Source organism: Marmota marmota, unplaced genomic scaffold (assembly GCF_001458135.2).
Source record: "Marmota marmota marmota unplaced genomic scaffold, marMar, whole genome shotgun sequence".
NCBI lineage: Eukaryota > Metazoa > Chordata > Mammalia > Rodentia > Sciuridae > Marmota > Marmota marmota.
The window spans coordinates 31572024-31594570 of NW_026000026.1; positions in this window are offsets into that span (position 1 = coordinate 31572024).

Below are 22547 nucleotides of genomic sequence, written 5' to 3' on the forward strand. Positions count from 1 at the left end.
ATGGCAATATGTAAATCAATGGATGTGTAACTGATGTGATTCTGCAATCTGTGTATGGGGTGAAGGTGGGAGTTCATAACCCACTTGAATCAAAGTGTGGAATATGATATGTCAAGAAATTTGTAATGTTTTGAACAACCCACAATAAAAAATTAAAAAAAAATTTTTTTTTAGTTGTTAATTTCTTTTTTTAGTTGCTATTTTATTTACTTGTTTACGGTGTTGAGAATCGAACTCAGTGCCTCACGCATGCTAGGCAAGCGCTCTACCACTGAGCTACAACTGAAGCCCTCCCATACCATTCTTGTTTGGGGGGTTGGGTGAAATGAAAGAATTTGTGAGAAGAAAATATCACCAATTTCTCAGTCTAAAACATCTAAAGAGAAGTTAGTTTCTCCATTAACTTATCCTGCCGCCCTCATTAAGTGAATTAAAGCAACCTTGTGGTGGAGTTCAGTGATCTGATTAAAGCTAAATGATCCATTTATCTATTGCAGTACAGCAAACTATACCAAAACTTAGCGGCTTCAAAAATATTAGTTTTATTATATTTTATGGTGTCGAGGGTCAGAAATTTGGATGGGCTCAGCAGAGCAATTTTTTTTGCTCCCTGTGGTATTGAATTGAATCACTCAGTGGTCTGGGTTTGCCTAGAGGGTCCAAGGTGGCTTCACTAGCATGTCTGGGCCTTAACAGGCATGTGTGGGAATGGGCTTAGCTGGGTACTTTTCTCTTCCCTCATGTTTTCAGGCCTCTCCATAGGGTCTCTCCACCGGGTATCTCCAGCAGACCAAGTAGAGACATGGCAGCTGATCACTTCCATGGTCTCTACTGACTAAAGCAGTCACTGAATGTCCCCAGATCCAAGGGGAAGAGAAATAAATTCTACCACTTGATGGGGGAAGTCAAAGGTCACATTTCAGAGACGCGTGAGGAATGGGAGACATTGTTGTAGATAGTTTTGGAAAACAAAGTCATACATTTTGGGTCATGAAGTAGAAAAGAAGAAAACACTCACTTTAATACTGGGATCAGTGGTCAGACTGAGTATGAGTGTTGACTAAAGGTGATCCGGTGATTTGCTAAGTTAAAGAAGTTAAGGCTGCTTAGTTTCTTCTTTTGAGTGTGATATTATTGAGCATAATTTATTTATTTTTGACTGAGCACTGGCAATTTATTATTATTTTTTTTCTGAAAAACACACTCTATTTTAAGATTCCCAGGTGCAAAATTTGACTCAGTGATTTACATAAAATTTTGCTCATTTTGTTTAGTTTTGACCAGGAAGGCTCCATCTATGTATCCATCTCTTTCTCTATCCATCCATTCCTCCTTCTTTTCCTTTTTGTCTTCTTTCCTCCATTTCATTTCCATTGATTGGTATTTGTTTAGTGTCATTATTTATATACCAGATACTATTTCAAGTGCTAGGGGTACAGCATTGATCAGTGCAAAGTCCCTGGGCTTATGGAATTCACATTCTCCATAATTCTAGATTGGAAAGCAGCTGAGAACAGGGAAGAGGGCTAGTTATAACTAATGAGAATTGGGAATTAAAATAAAATGTCTGTAAGACTCTAATGGTATGAGCAGAAATACTTCCCTCTTAAGCAGTACATAAACACATTGGGGGAAGCCCATTTCTTTTTGTACATGTGGGGAAAATAAAATATATGGGGGAATGTTGCGAAAACTTTTCTGGAAGCCTGGAGTGACTTTAAATTTGCCAGAAGACCACAAATGAAATTAACCATTGTGTTCACTAGGTCAGATGAAAAAACTCAGACCAGGAAGTTTTTAGAAGCTATTCTGATCAGCCAAAGTGACCCTTGATCCTTTTTTATTCACTTACCTGCTGGGAGGCTATAGAATGTGAGGGGCTTCTGATTTTATCCACAAAGACACCATGCACCTGAGAAAGAGAGCATCACATTCTATAAACAATTCCAAATCCTGCTTTTCTTCACTTAATATCATGAAAACAAGACTTTCTCTATGTTAATATCTCTGAAATGATGAGTTTTAATGAACTAAGATTCCGTTGTATGAAGATACCAACCCCTATCTGGATATTTACATAGTTTCTTTTGTTTTTAATACTGCTGCAATAAACATCTGTGTGCATTAATGTTTGTGTGTGTCTCTGATTGTTTCCCCCCTTAGGATAAACTCCTAAAAGGGGAATTTCTTGGTCAATGATACAAACATTTTTAAGGCAAACAACTTTTATCTTTTCCAGGCAAATGAAAAAGGGGGATTTGAATATAAACTAAACTACCCCGAAATGGCATCTGAGGGTTGAGTAGGTGAGAGTGTTGTCTTGTTACCAGGATGAGTATTTATCATTGCTGTCTTATATAATTTCTTAATGAGGGGAAACCTCAATGATAGCATTCTTGAAGCTGTTTGAGAACAAAGTCCTCAGTCAAACCAGGGTGCTTTTCTTTTCTTTCTTTCCTTTTTTTTTTTTTTTAATAATTTGCCTTTCAGTTCCCAAGTCAGAGCAAGACAAGCAGACACGTAAATTGGAGGGCAAGCCCATCACTTACAGCTGCTCCTGATAAAAGAGAGCAGTTCCAAGTGCTTTCCTGTTGGCAGTTCCCTCGTTGCCAGCTATCATTCCTTTCTCTGTATCATCTCGCCTTTCTCATTTTGTCCCAAGTGCAGAGGCGAGAGGGCATCTGGTCTCCAGCTTGAGACTTGGTCACCTTATCACTCCACATTGCATCCCACCAAGAAAGGGGCTTTTCTGTTTCTTTCCTCCTATCCTTTCACCCTCCCCAACCTTTTAGCAGTTTATAACAAGTTCCTCTCTTGTATACAGAAAAAGCAGGCTCTCAACAGGGTCTGAGTGTGCTGTTTGGAACTGTTTATGACTTATTTTGGACTCTCCAGGCAGGGCCATAAATACACAGTTAATCTGCCTGATAGCAAGAACAGTCACCTTGGCCCCAAGAGATTAACCACATGTGGAAACACAGAGACCCCATCCTTCTTGCACCAACCAGCCTTCTTGCAGTGCAGCTGCCTGGAACTCTGGACTGGACCTGTGTGTATGTTGTGTGTGTGTGTGTGTGTGTGTGTGTGTTGGGGGGAGTGATGCCCCAGCTGCCCCCTTGGTCCATTTCCTTCCCCTGCATAGTCTTTCAAACACCCAGTGCCACCGGGCCTTGATCTTTATTTGCCCTTGGAAAAGATCTATCAGTTGTTGCTCTAGCCATGGTCTTGCCTCTTTTAGCATAAATTTGTAATTTAATGTCTATCACTGTGCTTTCAAAGCCTTGTCACCTCTGCTTTGTCATTTAGAGCTGCACTGTCCAATAAGGTAGCCACTAACCACATGCAGCTATTTAAACTTCAATGAAATAAAAAAAGAAGGACTGAAATAAAAAATTAGTTTTCTCTATCACTATAATCACATGTCAAGTACTCAATAGCCACATGTGCCTCGTGGCTACTGAATTAGCTCATGCAGATATGGAACATTTCCATCCTTACAGAAGTTTTTTTTTTTTTTGATGGAACTGATTTATGACTTTAGCATTGGAGGAGACAGAGGTAGGAAAATATGGCCTCCCCACTTTATAATTTGGATTTTTTGACAGCTGGAGAATGGAAAAAAATAACAGTAGCTGACATTTTTTTTTTTTTGGAGACTTTTACCCCATGCAGGCAATGTGCTGAGAACCTTCTGTGCCTTATCTCATTGAAACCACAAAATAAACCTACAAAGTGGAGATTATCCTTTTTCTTATTTAACAGATGAGAGTAAGTAGAGTAAGTTTCCTGAGATCATACAGCTAGATTTTGAGCCTTGTGCCTGCTACCCTAGCCTCCATCACTGTGAGTACCTCACATCTGCATCCACTCCTAGGCTTCGGGGGGTTTTAAGGTTTCTCAGACTCTGCAGGGGCCCTGGGTGAGGGTCAGGGGCTGGGAGGCTTCTCTGGCCTGGAGTCAGCGCCTCAGTTTATGGCTCTCCAGATTCAGCCGTAGTTGGAGGACAGCATTCTAGAAACTCTCATAATTTTAGATTTTGGGCTCTTTGAGTAGATGAAACCTGGGAGTTCATGGAGCATTACCTGGAAGGGGGTTGCAGAGGGTCTCTGCACTTTTTTCAGCTTAAGACAAAAACTGACTTGGAGATCCAACATCCTCAGAAGGAGTAATTCTAGCTACCTAGAAGGCCCTTGTATGTCAGAGATATGCTTGGGGTGGTGGTCACATGGAGGGACGGAAGGATAAAGAGGCCCCAGGGTGGTCCTCCATAGGACTTTGTATTATGTCCCAGGGTGGTTGTCCTATACCCAGTTGCTCCTCAGTTTTATTAAGAAACAATTGACAAACAAAATTATATGTTTTTTGGTATATCTTGTGGTATTTCAATACACACACACACATACACACACACACACTGAGAAATGGTTAATCAAATTAACTCATGTGCTCATTCCTTTTTTGTGTGTGTGTTATGGTGAGAACATTTATGATCTCTTGCTCCTTAGCAATTTTTAAGAATGCAGTATATTATTATTATCTATAGTCAACATGCAATTCACTAGATCTCCAGAACTATGTTCTGTCTACCTGAAATTTGGTGTCCTTTGACAACATCTCTCAATCCTCTCCTCCCTGTCTGTCACCTCCCACCTCAATCCTTGGGCAGCCAATATTCTATTCTCTCCTTCTATGAGTTCAACATTTTTAGATTCCACATATAAGTATTATTCTTTCTGTGTCTGCTACTTTTACTTAGCACAATGTCTTCTAGGTTGATCCATGTGTGAAAGGACAAAATTTCTCTCTTTTTAAAGGCCGAATGGGATTAAATTTTGCGTATGTGCCACATTTTCTCTCTATTCACCCATTGATGGACCCTTAGGTGGATTCCACATCTTGGCTACTGTGAATAGTGCTGCAATGAACATGGCAGTGCAGATGTCTCTTAACCACACTCATTTTATTTCCTTTGATATAGACTCAGAAGTGGAATTGCTGGATCATATGGTTATCCTATTTTTAATTTTTCAGAAAACTTCTCGTTGTTTTCCATAATGGCTGTACCAATTTACGTTCCCACCAGTATGTACAAAAGACCAGTGCCTCTCTTGCACACAGCTCCAGTCACTGCCCTTGTTGCCCCACCTCCTGTGTCCTCCCTTCCGGACGTTTGTGGGCACTGAAGTTTTCTCTTTAGACTGGATGTGGGCCAGCACCCCAGTACTTTGTGAGTCAAGTGTCAGGACAAGGTGTGACTTGATTCTCCCAGAAATCTCCCTTGTACTAGAGATAGCCTCCTGGGTCAGGGAACTCTTAAGTACCACAGTTCAGTTCCCACCACTCCCCATCACATTGGGAGTCTCAGAAGGTGCAAGTGCCACATTTCCTGGTGGTGACAGATCAGAGGAGGGCCAGACGCGACAACACAGCTGCTGCTGGAGGGGCTGAGAGGTGACTGATTGGTTAAGCCTGCACAGCAGATAGAAAAATCACCCCTTCCTGCCTTCTCAGGCAGAGAAGCCTGCAGTGGAATGCAGAGCCCCCTGCTCTGAGCATTTAAAATCTTAACTGTTGAGGGAGAACTCTTTGTAGATCTTTCTTCTGTTATTGTGTTCTTGAGTAACTCCTTAGTCAAATTGTGGGATCCTGGAGAGTAGGGATTGTGTTTTGGGTTTTTGTATTTATGAAGTGGTGGGTTCTAGCTTTACTCTATGGCCATGGTTAAAAAAAAAAATGTTAGGAGAGACCATTATGAGCGTCAACCATATTTTGTTCAATAAAAAAGAGAACTTAACTACCAATTTATATTGTTTCATTCATTTTATGTAAAAAAATCATCTTCATGAAACATGCCTTCCTTTTCATATGGATTGTTGTTCTCTTTTAACCTAGGCAAAGAAAATCAAAAACAAAAACAAAAAACAAAATGAAAACCCAGGATATTTTCTACAATATGTTAACAGCTGGTTACCTCTGGCAGTTGGGGTCTGGCACAATCAAGAAACAATTCTGAGTAACTGAAGTAAATACGGAATGTCTTGGAAGATGTGGTCAGAACACAGATTTGAGAAAGACCCCCAACACCTGGGCAGTGAAAGGTCACTTTCAAAGGCATCTCTCAGATATGGATAATCAGAAATAAAGGGTGCTAGAGTTCCTCAGCTCCAAGCATTTTCCATCCTTACATCAATCCCTTCAAGAATCAAAATCCTTAGGGAGGGTGACCTTGTTGTCCTAACTTTGATCATATGACCATCCTGGGTTCTATGAAAGCAGAACACTTTGATGGGAAACCAGTGCTACTACCAAAGAAAGGGAAGGGGTTCTGGGAGGGCAGAAACAATAGATGACCACGACAGACCACAGACTTTCTTTTAATTATTATTATTACTTTTGGCAGCACTGGGAATGAAACCCAGTGTTCCAAACACACTAGGAAAATATTCTGTCTCTAAGCTATACCCCCAGCTTCAGCACATTTCTTTTTATCTGTAGTTTTTTATTTAAAAAAAAATTTCCACATTTTTTTTTATTGGTGCATTATGGTCGTACATAATGCTGGGATTTGTTGTTATGTATTCATATGTGCATACAATATAACAATATAATTTGACCAATATGGCTTTCTGACTTTTTGCTGTAAACATCTAAAATATATTTTAATATATTCCTTATATACTACATAATGTACATTATAACAACAAATCTTTAAAAATGTATTTTATTCATAAAAATACAACAGGACATTGACCCTCTGAGAAGGAGGTGATGCACTGGAAGAGATTCAGAGGTGACCATTTGGGAAGACAAAATGACAGGAAAATATGCAAAATATAAAGTGGGGAATGAGGTGTATTTGAGAGGTCCTTCCACCAACCGTATTAGGGAGCAGCACCTGAATGTGGTGGGAAGTATTCTGCAGGGCTCCAGGGGTGAGGCGGAAGACCCTAGAGTGCTTCTGAAGATGTTTGCTGCCCAGAGATAGGAGAGGCAGCCTCTAGAGCTCACATGTGACCTTGCCCAGGGTGTCCATGGAGAAGCTCAGTGACTCCTGCTCTAGTTGGTTTCATTAGATGAGAGGATTCTGACATCTGTTCAGCCCTAACTCCTAGGATTCCCCCGCTTTCCACAGTGCATGCATCTGTGGGGGAAGCAGACTGTCTAATTTGTTTGGAAAGTCAATTGAACTCAATACCTGGATGACTAGAAAAAGGTATAAAAAGAATATAGTTGTAATATTTTTACATTTAAAAAAAATATGTCCAAGAGTTAGTATTAAAGATTCTTATCTCTCAGGACATCCTTCTCTTTGTTCCATCTCTGATCTTTAGTTTCTTTCTTTTTTTCTTAGCCTATAGCTACAGCAATGAGGAGATGAGCAGAGGCAAATTGAACCTTTTTAAAAATGATAATATTGATAACATCAAAATTTGTGAAATACAACCAGGTATTAAAAAAAAAAACAGTTAAACTCAGAAAATTACTCCTTTGCTGATTTGACATTCATGAAATTGGTTGTGATGAACTGAACTTTAGTGAAGTGATTTAGAGCCATTTTGGGTTATTTTCTGCAGACAGGAATTTGAACTGAAATTTCTCAATTCTTTCAAATCTCAGCTGATCTACACCAACTTCTTTGAGACATATCCACCTTCCGAGTTATCTTTGAGTATTTTAATCCTGGGATAGGTGAAGGACTCTTTTGGGCACAGCAGGCCTTGGGATGTCCTGAATTAGATGTTCTAGATGATTCTGAGGGGGGTCCCTCATTGTTCCAATTTGGAACTGTTTTGGAAGGCCAACTGCATCCCTGTCAGAAGGATTTCTGAATCAGTCAGGGTTATTTTGAATGATTCCTGGGAGCTCATATATGGACACTGTGCTGAGCCTCTCAGATCCATCTTCATGGATGAACCTACTCCCCAGAAGTGCTGCCTCAAGCCAGCTAATAGTGGCCAGAATTCTTTGGTAATTGCCCTGACTGAACAAAATTGCCTGTCCAAGGCCACACTCCCTTCCTAGGTGGCCCATATTTGAAGACTGTTCCCTTGCTCCACCTCAACAGCTCCAGTCTTAGCTAAGTTACCCTTACATCCCACTTGACCATCCAGGTTGCTCTGAAATTCTACATGCTCTATCATTCACCTTACTTAGAATATAGTCTATTAATTTGTTATGCTTTATGTACACATGATTTTTAAGTGTTTCTAGTCTTTCTCAAGATTAGAAACTATGTCCAATATTTATATGAATCCAAGTGGTTTGCACATAGTAGGTACTCAATACATGTAAGTCAACCATTCTGTTATTAGCATTAATGATGACTGCTAATGTTTTTTCAGACTTACTACATTCCAGTTTCTGATCAAAGAACATTGTGTACAGGTGTTCACTTGATCAGTGTATAGCCATAGAACATATGGTATTATTACCATGATTTCAGAGATAAGAAACCCGAGGCTTGGAGAAGTACAAAAACATGACCAAGGTCATAGATGATAACTGGTGATTTGTAGTAATCATTATCTTATGTTATAGTGTACTTTAAAAAAAGAGGTCTTTATTATTTAATTTTTTAAAAAATATTTATTTTTTAGTTTTAAGTGGACACAATATCTTTATTTTACATTTATGTGGTGCTGAGGATCAAACTCAGTGCCTCAAGCATGCTAGGTGAGCGCTCTACCACTGAGCCCCAGCCCCAGCCCTGATATTATTTAATTTTTAATTTTACTTTTCTCATACTTATGTGATTGAACCATTTTACAGATAAGGAAATAAAGGTTCATACCATCTAAGTCTGAGTAAAGTCACATAAGGTTTAGTGAAAGTCACAGAAGGGTGACTGAGGGAGGTCTAAATTCAGGAATTCTGCTCTACCTTGAATCTGGTGGCCTTTCCAACAACCATGGGGATGTTGGAAGTTGGATATGAACTCAACTGGCAGCTGGATGGACTTGAGATGCACTGAGGATACTTATGGCTCCAGAAACAATAAAAGACTGTCAAACTCCTGGATTGCTTTGTAGTTTCAGAGGAAGTCACAAATGGTGCCAATCCACATCAATCCAGTATAAAGTAGAGAAGGCAAAAAAGATAAACAGGAGAAATATTCGATTGTTTCTGAAAATACAACCATATAGTCATGACCAAGAAAACCCAAAAAACCTTTCATTGGAATAACTAGAGATATGCGATTAATAATAATTTTTATATTTTAACTCTTCTAATGTTGAACAAGGACCACAAATCTGTCACCGAAACCTCTTGCATTTTTTACAAACCGAAATGACTATCTAATTCAAGGAAAAAGTATGCCCATACCGTGTTTAGAATTTCACATCAATAACCCTCTAAAGATTTACAGAAATTGTGTCCTATTTCNTTTGTTTTTCTCCATCAGCCAAAAAAATCTCAGTGATATTTCTTATCCTTCCTTCTATCCCAAGTCCCAGCACTCTTCTATAGTAGGAGGCTATGAATGAAAAGATGCCTGAAACTTATTAGCTGAGAAGATGTGTAAGACATCAACAGCTGTCTTCACAGGCGGGTTACTTGCATTATGAAATACCAAAATTGCACATTAAAGAAAAAGTGGCCTGATTCACTTTTTTCTTTTGAGAATATACTGTTTTATTTTTAGAGCCAAACCTAAACTCCATAGGTGGGGAGCAGGATATCCTTTATCATTGCTTTTGGATGCTAAATGTGTGTCTTTGGCAGATAGAAACTGTTGACAGATTGCTGGAAGGGCAACCAGAGATGTCAGAAGTGTGAAATAAATGGTCTCGGGAGCTGAAAATTGATCTTCTGAATGCTCCCTTCTCTTACACTGATGGTTATCTGCCAGAATAATATGTCGATTTGTCCTTTGGTCTCTTTTCCCTTCATTCCATCATAAACTGAGTGTTGATACTATAGACAGGAAACAAGAAAATAGTTTTAATTCAATCACTGTACTGCAAGAGTGCATGATCTTCATGTTTGAAAAGAAAGGATCTTATCCCATTGGTACTTTTTAATTTGCAACAACTGCTCCCTTTTTGTACTGAATTTGATTTGATGGCTTTTTTTTTTTTAAAGTAGATGACACTCTTTCTGGCCAAAGTATCTTGTCTCTTGTCTTTCTTCTGAGTTTATGGAGACTGGTTTGACATACTTTGTCAGAAACATTTCTTTCAAACCTTGTAGGATTTTTTTTTAAATTCATGAAACAAGGAATAGTTTTCTTCATGAACTTTGTTGAATTAATTAAAAAATTTCAGAATATATGTGCCTACTGAGATATAAAAATTTTAAAGCAAGAAATGTTTTCTATCTTGTTTCTGCATGTAATGAAACATACGACTATATAAACACAATTCATTGTATTTCAGATTTCAAGTATGTCTTTTATGCATTCTAGTCTTCCCATCACATTGCTTTCCTCTCCCCAATCAGCTGCCATTATTTGTTTCTTGTGTATCTTTGTAAAATTATTTCATACATATACAAGCAAAGTATACCCCCCCCACAGCAAAGAGATGGTACAAATAAAGCATATTGTATATGCTATTTTGCATTTTCTGCTTACATTTTTTTAAACATACCACCATGCAATCCATAAATCTATGCATACCAGGAGGGCTCTTCTTGCACCTTAAATTTCCTAAATAAATCTATTTCTGATGCTTAAAAAGTTACATTTCTGTAATAGATTTTTCTGCAAATAAATCTGCAACACGAAAGGAAAGACACATTAAATTTCCTAAAGGATTCAACACTTCTTACAAACTAGTTAAGAATCTAATTTCCAAATATGCTAATGAGAGAAGGGATTGGTGAGAGCACAAGAGACCTTGAATTTTGGGAAAGAAAGATTGCTAGGACAAGGAAAAGAGGTGCTAACCGTAAACTTTCTCTGCTTCTGCAGTCTGTGGAGTACCCTTCCAAAGTGTAAACAGCTCAGAGGGGGTGAAGTCAGGAAAGGCAGAGGGCCAAGGAGAGTAAGACTTGAATCAATATTGCAACACCAATGTGATTGTCAAAGACAAACATATTCTAACCCTGGGAGATAAGGATTGTTTTGCAAATGCTGCTAAGACTAGTTGGAAAAATATATTAATCGGGATGATTTCAAGGAATTTTTTCAAAGGATCTCAGATGTATTCAACAATATAACTGTAAGGATGTTTGTTCACCACAGCATTCTGATGCTTAAAGAGTTACATTTTCTGTAATAGATTTTTCTGATGAAGTGGTGAAGAAGTTTAAATGACATCAATATCCAACAATGTCATATAAATGACAGTATGTCTGTATAGTGAAGGATCTTGTCAGGAATTTTTAATGAGGAAGAAAGGGTTTGCAATGTAGTGTTAATTAGGAAAATAAGTGTGTAGACTATTTTTCAATTTTGCAGAAACATATCACTATTAACATATTTATAAGAATGTATGTTTAGAAAAAGTATACATTTATATTCAACTGATCTGGGTGGTAGGATTGTGAATGATTTTAACTTTCCTTTTTGCTCGTCTGTATTTTCTAAATTTTCTAAACTGTGTTCATTTTGCAAAGATAGTTTAGAAAAATGTTAAGCTGTGACATAATGTGAAGTAATGTATATTGTCAGTTTCAACTTCACTTCCACTTCTTCTGTGTTACCACATGTCCTTCTTAAAATGATTCATAGAAGTTTAATGCAAAATATGTATTGAAAGGAAAGAGAGGAACTGGGAGATGGGAAAGCGAGAAATGAATGACGGAGACCAGGCAGAGATGTGCACGAGAGTTTATTTGTCAGAGCTGACAAAGACACATCTCTCCATAGATTGAGAGAGGCAAAACAGGCTTGGGGTTCGGGACTTTTATGGGGCAGGCTCAGGGATTAGAGCTGGGTAGGTCCTAATGCAGGGAGGTTAAGAATGAGGTTGGTACGAGGGAGTGGTGAGCCTTTCTCAGAAACACCCTTGGGCAGGAAAGTGAAATTTTTCTTAAAATGCTGGTTGTCACTTAAGATGGCTGTCCAGATGCTAAGCAAGGATCTTACATGTATGATGTTAAAATAATAGGCAATAATGAAATAATAGTAGCCCCTGATGAAATAATACTCAAGTAAATCCAGTCTTCTTTCCTGAATTTCTTTCCTGAGAAAGCATCATCTTTTTTTCTCTTCTTCAACTTGGAAGATAGTATTTGCCCTAATATTGTATGTAGTATCTGTAATGAAACAGAAAATCACATCATGTCCACTGGCTTTTGGAAATTATAAATGTGGTCAGCCAGATGCCTCTATTCCCATTTTACTCTTTCTGATATTGGACTCTTAGAGGTTGGATGATGATACATGTTTTCTTTCATTCTAGAAATGTGGGTGTTTTCAAAAGAGGCTTTGTCACTCTAAAGCATGTCTGTGATGGGCCTTGGCAGGGGTCCCTAAGTTTATGTTTGACTCCACTGATCCATATAGCAAGGAGGTGGCTATATTTGCCTTTGTTGCCATCAGATACCTGAGAGCTTAGGTGTTAGCAGAGACTGTCCTGAAAACATGGCTCTTGAAATTAAGTCCTCCCACACTATCTGTTAAAGAAGCAGGAAGAAAATTATTTTCTCCTACCACATAGAAAAAATAAATACAAACTCACAAAACTTTGAGTAAAGCAATGATCATAAACAAAACAGAGGAAAAAACACATTAAAATAAATAAATGTGTGAATAAGTTCCATAAAAAGTGAACTTATATCCTATTCAATAAATATTTTGGTATGTTTCCAATTATTTATTGCCATTATAGTGCTGCAAACAACCCTAAAACTTCAGTGCCATAGGACAATAAGCATTTTTTTTTAATATAAGAAAGCTAGGTGATTACATTTGGTGATTTTATGTGGGTTTGTCTTGCATCTATAGGGAGCTAGAAGTTTGTTCTGCTCTTAATGGTCTTTTATTTTCCAGCAGGTTAATTTGGCCTTGTTCTCATAGTGGAAGCAGAAGTCCAGGAGATAGGGGAAGTTTTCAAGGGCTCTTGAGTTCTAGGGTTGGAGCTGACTCAATGTCACTTCTGCCACATTTTTTTTTGGCTGAAGCACATCACAGGGCAAGTTCAAGGGGGAAATAAACTCCACCTCTTGATGGGAATTGGTGCAAAGACATATTGTAAAGGGCATAGATTAGAGAAGAGTAGAAAAACGGTGTTGTTTTTGCAATCAATACACAAAAACAACACCATTTTATATTTTGAAAAATAAAAGGTTGCTCCTTGTTGATAATGGGGATGAATAGTGGCTGCTCTTCTGTAACAGATTCATTACTTAATAAGATTTTCATCTTCTCTCAGTTGATGTTTCACAAAGGTAAAGTCTATATAAAAATGTATTCATGGTATCTATCGTTTTTACAAAGGATAAGAAGAATTGACTATGATGAAACAATACTTTAATTTTCTAACTAGAACTTTATGTTTTGGTTATAAATATGATGCATTTACATGAAAACACTTTTAGTTCTCTCTATATTTGACTTTGAATAAAATTAAGAGAATGTTTATACTCATAGGATTAAAGAATATGAAAGTATCTGAAACTGCAGATTTTAATTTCATTACTAAAGACACTGGCACTAAGAGAGATAAATGATCATGTCCATGACTTTATTTTTTTTTTAAACACAAAATAAAAATGCAGAAAAAGAAAACTCTTATAAAAGAGATAAAAGCCAAAGTTATGGTGAGGGATTCAAGATAAAATATACCTCTAAGGATATAAATTTTATTCTTTTCTTTTTATGTTTCCCCTCTCTGCACCATGTTAAGGATGATTTTCCTCAGCTATCTCTAGTCTACTGTATAAGCCATTTCATTTTCTAATACTTTATTTTTCAATTCTAGAATTATTTGGCTTTTTTCTCCCCATAATATCCTGGAAGTGTCATAGTGGATGTTTTCAAATAGTATATGTGATACTTTCTGAATTGTGATTTGGGAACTGCGCTCCTGAATTGGCCTTATTCACTTTCTGATGAGTACTGCTGTGAGGGTAAGTGACCCAATACAGAACTGGGCTTAGTGCAAGTCAGAAGCCTACTGGGTTATAGCTTTGAATTTACGAGTTGTTTTTCCTTTTGGTGTTTTAACTGACTTGGTGGCAGCACCTATTGTGATTAGCTACAAAACTGGACCACAACTTAAGGAGGACTCTTGACAGTTCTTACTAGCTTTTAAAGTTTTATTTTTAAAATTTGAATAATACTTTGGAAGTTATACATTCTGTTTTTTATTGTGTAGTTGTTTCTATTAAGCTAGACATAGGGAATTTACTGCCTAGTCCCATAAATCTTAAAAGCTTATGAGATCAATCTCATAACTATTATGAACTTCTATTCCATATCATTCCACCATGCCTTGGTTTAGAAACCCCTCCCTTACATTATAGTGGAGCAATAAATGATGACTTTTCTGACAACCATTTAGAGGCTACAAGACATAGGCTCAGGACAGAATGAAAGATGAAAGTCATGGCAACTAGGATGTCTGTCTGGAGAGGGCAAAAAGTACATATTTTACTTTGTGAATTTCTTATATATCTCTTCTTATATATCTCTAAATATTTTAAGAAATACTTATTTTAAAGCTACTTTCAGATTTAGCTGCTGATCTCTAGCTCTTCTTGGGGAATTCTTCATTCTTTCCAGCTGCTAACTATATCTCTAATGGTGGCGGGTTTCCATTGTGCATGGTGGTGAGTTTCCTTTGTGTGCTTTGTTATTTCTGCTCATTTTTGATAGTGGATATTTTATTCAAAAGTCCCTTGATGCCTGAAGCTACGTAGTCATTCCCTAGTGCAGTTATGCTATAGGTTCTGTTGGGGCTTTGTTGGGTTTACTGGCTCCAGATGAGTTATTATACTATGTTTTCGCTTGGCTTTTATGTGCCATTTAGGTTTGCATCCATATGCAAGATGTTCAAAGAAATTCTCTGGTAATTTTTTTTCCTACTAGAGTCTGGGGTATATGTTTCACTTTTGTATCATAACTTTAGGCAGGGGTGGAATTTTCTTAGATTCTATTCAAGTATGGTGCATCTACCCAGGCTCTTGGCTTTTTGACCCAAACTCTAGGGCATCTTTCTAATCTGATCATCCTTGAAGGCTATTGTGGCTTCAACTCTTGCTCAGCTTTGTGACTTTGGATGTGAATTTCCTCTGTGTTTATGGCACCTGAATTTCCCCTGACTTATTTTCAGGCTCAGATATGTGATTTTATTTTTTTAAAAAAACATATTTTATACATATGGGGAAAGACAGGGTTTCTAGTATCAAGTTTTGTGCTGATTAGAAAATCTGTTGATGGCATACTTACAAAGATCATGCTTAGTCACAAACACAATATATAGGCAAAGTCACTCTAGGTAGTAATAAGAACAGTAAAGATAAATACAGCTGGAAAAGAGCTAGCGAATTGGGGTTTATTTTAGAGGGAGGTCATGGAAAACTTCTCAAAGGAGGTAACATTTGAACAGAGTCCCGACTGAAGCAAGGAAGTGAGCCACACAAAGATCTCAGGCCATAGGATATCAAGTGCACAGATCCAGGTTGAGTTGAGCTTGGCATTCTTAGAGAGGCTTTAGATATTCCAGTGTTGCCACAGTAGCTTGGGCAAGATGGAGAGTGAGGAGATGAGCATATACAAATGGGAGATCACGTGGAAGTTCTAAGCCATGATGGGTTGGGAATTTGGATTTTATGCTTGTGTGAGGGGTAGCCTTTTGGAGGGCTTTTGAGAGAGTGTCACATGATACTACTTATGTTTATAAGGGGCTTTCTTATTGCTGTTGGTGAAGGGACTACAGGGAGATGAAATGGAAATACAGAGATTCATCATGAAATTTTCTCTGCTCCAGGCACATGGTGATGGTAGCTGGAAACAGGGTGGTAGCAGTGGAAATGTTATGTGTCCAGATTCAGGATGCAGTTTAAAGGGAAAGTTAATAGAACATGCAGGGTGTTAAGGAAAGGGTAATCCAAGGTAACCCTTTCATTTCTTTTTTTCTGAACAACTGGGTTTTTGGTAGTGCTATTTGATGAACTTGGAAGGATAAAAAATTTAGAGTTCAGTTTGTGGCATGATATATTTGAGATGAGTATTAGACATTCAGTAGGCAGTTTAACAGAACAATCTGACACATAGGAGAGAGGTTGGAGCTAGAGAACTATTTTTAGAAGCCATCATCATACAGTTTTATAATCCATGGACTGCATGAGAGCACTCAGGGAGTGGTTGTTAAATGCAAGGTATTCATAATATTGGTACATAGAAACATAGAATTCAAGAGGTCTGTGAATGTAGATTTTTTAAAAAATTGCATACTTGTTTTCAGTAACCTCTACAGAGAATTAACAGTTACTTACTTTGTGAATGTAGGCTACAAACCATAGTAGTATTTGTGGTATCTCTGATTTTGTTCTCAATAGAAATAAGAGATATTTTATGTTACAGTACAGTTGTTGCAGATGTCTTGAAATATTGTTTCCTGGGAAACTTATCATCATTACTGAGAGATCACAATGGTTATTGAATCTACCTCTTGACCATGTAATTGAATGCATTAAAAAAGCATGCCATAAGCAAAAAAATCACTTAAGAAATATTTTGACAATTATATGTCAAACTCTTTTTTTATAATTCTATATACTTTATTGTACACTTTTAAAAATGTTGCTCTAAGAAAGAGCTTCAGAATCTCTCCAGGCTGTTAAAGGAATCCACAACACCAAAGAATTAAAGAAGGTGTGGTGTAGATAGAGAAGAGAGTGAGAGACCTCCCAAATTAGTGGTTATTAGTGGAGACAAGCCAGAAAGGTACTCAAAGGTCACAGAAGAGTACATATGGAACCAGCTGATTATATTTTCTGTCATCAGACAGAGCAAGCACTTGAATAGACATTAACATTAGTTATAGAGAGAAAAATTTTAAATTTAAATTTTTGTATGCCAGAGGCTGCTGCTTGGGAATACTAGAACATAATGTACTAGGAGGTTTTGAAGCCAGAGAGAAATATTTCAAGGAAAGAGAGATTGACCATGGCAAATACTGTTGACCCTTGGATTTGGCTAAGTGTAAAGAAAATTCTCCTTAACTGAGTCAAAGCAATTTCAGTAGTTGTGTTGTATTCAAAAGCCCAATTTTAACAGAGGATAAAATGGAGATGAGAAATAGAGAAATTAAGTAAAGGTTTTTCTCTCTTTTTTAAGGTCTCTTTTTGAGGACTTTTGCTATAAAGGAGAGCAGAGAAATTTGAAGGAGTTGTAAAGGTAAGAGAAGGCAAGAGAAGAGGCAAGAGAAGACTCTCACTTTCTTCTTCTGTTCTTTTATTTCCTTTCTTTCTTTTTAAAAAAGATTGGGGATATTACATTATACCAAGGGGAATAATCCAAGAAACTGATGATGTAGCAGAGAGAATGGATTACTGAAGAAGAGATAGAGGACTGGGTTTTAGGTTGAGCAGGAGTAGTTTATCCATTACAACAGGAGATCAGTTGGTGCCATGATTAGGTTGGCATATTTGGTGGTTTTCTGGTTGTGTCTATCTTTTCATGAAAGGAGAGCAGAGTTCTTCAACTGGGAGTGGGAGTATGGAGGGGGTCTGAAATCTGTAAGGAGTGAGCTGAGATGACTGGGAGGGTGATTGGTGACTGAGAACAGGAAGAATTGTTGATGGAAAGCTCTACTGGTAAATTCAGAGGGCACTGTGAGGGAGTGGGGGAAAATGCAGGCAACAATCTAAGAGGTGAGCAATGTAATGACAAACTATAAAAAGGAGGAAGGTCAACTTAATACAGATAAAATCTGATATTAAATAGAGTGACTACAAAAATAGACTAGAAAAGATAAACAAAATGAAAAGATTCCTTTATATGCACTTCCAAAAAAATGCACCATTGCCACAAATAATAAAGGAAAAAGAGAAAAATTCAATAATAGAGATGAGAAACTAAATGTATTCATGGTATAGAAAAGAGTAAAAGTGGTAAGAATGTATTATGTATGTTCTATGGTAACACTTTAAAAATCTAGTGGAAATGCATAATGTCCTAACACAAATAATAACTAAAATTGCCCACAAAGACAGTAGAAAACGTTGAACAGATTAATCAATATGAAAATGTGTTCAAGATAAAGATAGAATTTTAAAAAGGCAATAGGCTTTAGAAGTTTTATAACAATTTTTTTTACAGACTTCAAAGAAGAGTCAATTTCTAAATTGCCTAAATTATCCCAATTATGGAGTAAGAGGGAAAATTCATAGATTGATTTTATGAAGTTGGCATCACCTTAATACCAAAACTTGATCGTTAGAGAAAAGAAAACCATGGGAATTTACACTTGAATAAACATGAAAAATTCCTAAATACAATATTAGTGGGAATGGTATTTTGAGTGAGCAGGACTCACAAGATGTCCCCTCTGTGCTAGGATTTCTCCTGAAATATACAGCAAGTTCTGTGACTTTAAAAATTATAATTATTAACACATATTAATTGTGAAAATTAGTGTGTTTCATTGTGACATTTCATATGTGTATATAATGGTATATAATGTGATTTTATAGCCATTTTTACATAATAAAAACTCTTCATGTCATGTGTGATTCTCAACGATATTCTTATTTCTATAATTAAAATTTCCAGACTTGTATAATAATTAAAATTCTAAACTCAGAATTAACACTAATCTCCTCAAGTTAGGGCTTGCTCCTGGATATTCAGTCATGTGGAGAGAGGGTGGTGTTGTGGGGGGCATGGTGGGCTTCAAATTATTTTTCTGCTTTCTAATTCTCTCCCCTCAGTCACCTCTACTCTGCCATCATATGGTATCTTAGGCAGTTTCTTGATCCCTAGATTTTTCAGGTGTGAATCAAACATCTTGTTCATTGTGTGCCTCAAGGTTCAGGAGATACACATGGAAAGACACAGAAGTGTAATTTTCTTACAATTGTAAACTCTAATAAAACTCTTGCAGCAGCAGCAACAACAACAACAACAGAGATAATTGTCAAGAGTTTTTGTCATTATTTACATTATAGTCTCCATTAGGGCAAGAACTTTGGTTGCCTTATCATTGAGTGAAAGATATAAAGGAAACTTTCTACCCTTGAAGGATCATTTGTATTATATTATTATAATCATCAGACAGCATCTATTGAATGTGCCCTATGTTCACATTTACTCTAAGGTTGGCTACATGAATTTAATCCCTGAGAAACTATGTCATGTTATGCAATTAGCAACATGATTGGAGATTTGTGCATAGCATGCTTGAGGTATTCAGTAGGTAACATAGTGGAAGAACTAAAGGAAGAAATAGATAAAAGGGGAAGCCAGTTGGAGAAGTCATTAAGCATGTAAGATTTTTGTTTTTAATTGTGTGGTTTTAAAAAACAAAAAGTGGTTTATGTTTCTCATATCAAATGTACTTTATCGTTTGTGCTTGTTTTTGTGTAGCCTTACAGATAGGCAAAATTATTAATGCAATGTAAAGCAGTACTGGAGGTTGCCAGTAGATGGAACCATAGATTTTAGAAATTCAGACAAAGTTTTCCTTCTTAGTAAAAGGTAATGTAACAGTTTTAAGAAAGCACCACTTTTTTTTTTTTTTTAAATAACACTTTTCTGGACACATGTCAACCATACTACAGAGTAGCAACAACAGCAATAAAATTTTAAGTACAAGATTCATTCTTTGAGGTTACTTTTTAAAGGGTAAATCTTGGTGAAATCTTTTAAAATTTCATATTTATAATGTAATGCAAAGGTGAAGGTTTAGGAAAGTAAGCCTCCCCAGAGACATCAAATGATCATGAATGCTGTAGGTAGAGAAGAGGAAGGTGGTATCGAGGGATTTGTTTTTTTTCGTTTGTTTATTCACTTTGCAGTTAACAATTTATATTTTTTGTTTATATTCAATTCCATAAGTATAACTTACACTGAACATCATAGTTGTTATAAATGAAGAGCTTAATTCAAGTGCATTTTACATTTTGCCAATATTTTGAGGGACAGAATTAAATACATGTGCTCATCAAATTTAAGGATTAAGCTTAAAAATACAGATTTATTGTTCAGAAAGAAAATTCTAATATTTCAACAAAAATGATTTAATGATGTTCCTTCATGCTCAAAATAAAAAGGACCAAGTGGACAAGTTAAAAATAAGAACATAAACAGAACTCTATTTATGGCTGCAAGATTAGTATTTTTGCTTCTTTAAGATAATAATCATGTGTTATACTAAATTAGTTTTGTTAAATAAAATTTTGCTAGTTTATGGGTTTGTTTGTGTTTGACTTGAGTTTTATATAGTGGTGTAAGAGGTTACGAGTTAAAAAGAGTTTAGATGCTGTTGACTATTTGTATTATTTAAATGATATAAATTTTATAATGATTGACTACCTATAAGAATTTTTCCCTTTATGGAGTAGTGAATCCATTATCCCATATTTTTAATATTTTTAAAATTTTTCATTTTTATTTGTTCTACTTAGTTATATGACAGTAGAATGCATTTTGATACGTCATACATGAAGAGTATAATTTCTCATTCTTCTGCTTTTATATGATGTGGAATTGCACCAGTTGCATAATCATATATGCACATAGGGTAATAATGTCTAATTCATTCTACTATCCTTCCTCCCCTATACCCCTCCCCTCCCCCTTCACTTCCCTCTGCCTAATCCGAAGTACCTCTATTCTTCCCTAGCACCTCCCCACCCCCACCCCGCACACCTTATTGTGAATTAGTATCTGCATATCAAAGAAAACATTCAGCCTTTGGTTTTTTAGGATTGGCTTATTTCACTTAGCATGATATTCTCCAGCTCCAACCATTTACCAGCAAATGCTATAATTTCATTCTTCTTTAAGGCTGAGTAATATTCCATTGTGTCTATGTACCACATTTTCTTGATCCATTCATCTGTTGAAGGGCATCTAGGTTGGTTCCACAGTTTAGCTATTGTGAATTGGATTGCTGTAAACAGTGATGTGGCTATGTCACTGCAGTATGCTGATTTTAAGTCCTTTGGGTATAAACTGAGGAGTGGGATAGCTGGGTCAAATGGTGGTTCCATTCCAAGTTTTCTGAGAAATATCCATACTCTTTTCCATAATGTTTGCATTAATTGAAGAAGACCTTAGAAGATAGAAAGATCTCCCATGCTTTGGACAGGCAGAATTAACATTGTGAAAATGGCCATACTCTCAAAAGTGTTATACAGATTTAATGCAATTCCTATTAAAATCCCAGTGACATTCTTCATAGAAATAGAAAAAACAATCATGAAATTCATTTGGAAAAATAAGAGACCCAGAATAGCTAAAACAATCCTTACCAAAAAAATGAAGCAAGAGGCATCACAATACCAGATAAACTATACTACAGAGCCGTGGTAACAAAAAATGGCATGGTTTGTGCAATCAAAACATACATGTAGACTATGGTACAGAATAGAGGACATAGAGTCAAACACACATAAATATAGTTATCTCATACTAGGTAGGCAAAGGTGCCAAAAACATTTATTGGAGAAAAGATAGTTTATTCAACAAATGCTGTTGGGGAAACTGGAAATTGATATGTGACAAAATGAAATTAAACTCCTATCTCTCACCCTGCACAAAACTCAACTCAAAGTGGGTAAAAGACTTAGGCACTAGACAAAGACCCACCTCCTAATAGAAGAAAAAGTAGGCCCAACTCTTCATCATGTCAGCTTAGGAACTGAGTTTCTATTTAGTTATTTATTTGTTTTTGTGTTTGTTTTTTTCCCATATTTTGTATTGGTGCATTATAGTTGTACCTGATGGTGATATTTGTTTTTACATATTTGAACATGCACACAATGTAACAATATAATCTAGTCAATATCATTCTCCAGTGTTTCCTCTTTCTTTCCCTCCCTCTGGTCTTTTTCCTCTATTCTGTTGATCTCCCTTTTCTTTCCATGAAATCCCCACTACAACCTTTCTTTCCCTTTTTCCTCTCCAGCTTCCACATATGAGAGAAAACATATGACCTATGACCTTTGGAATTTGGCTTATCTCGCTTAAAATAATGGTCCCAAATTTCATCCATTTTCCTACAAATGACATAATTTCATTTTTTCTTTATGGTATTGAGGGATTTCAATACTAGACTATTATCATGGGCCATCTTGTATGTTTTTATAATTTTTATCTTAATCATTCATTGCTTGACTGGAGAATAGGCCTGTTGCTTATGAATCTGGTATAGTTTTCATGCCTAACTTTGTGTTATTTTAAGGCTTATGTTAAGGCTTACCTGATAAATAGAGCCAAAGTTTAGGAAAAGCGAGGTATCAGTGGACTGAGGGTCATGCAGTTTGGTATCAATAGAGATTGTGTGTCCTGGTATCTGAGGTTTTGAAAGATGACCTTCAGGCAAGGACCAGTTGTCACCAAGTCATGTCCATAGAGAGCTGGTCTTGACTCAAGGGGAGCCAGCTAGAAGTTCTGCGGCTGTGACTCTGAAAACCATGATATCACCAAA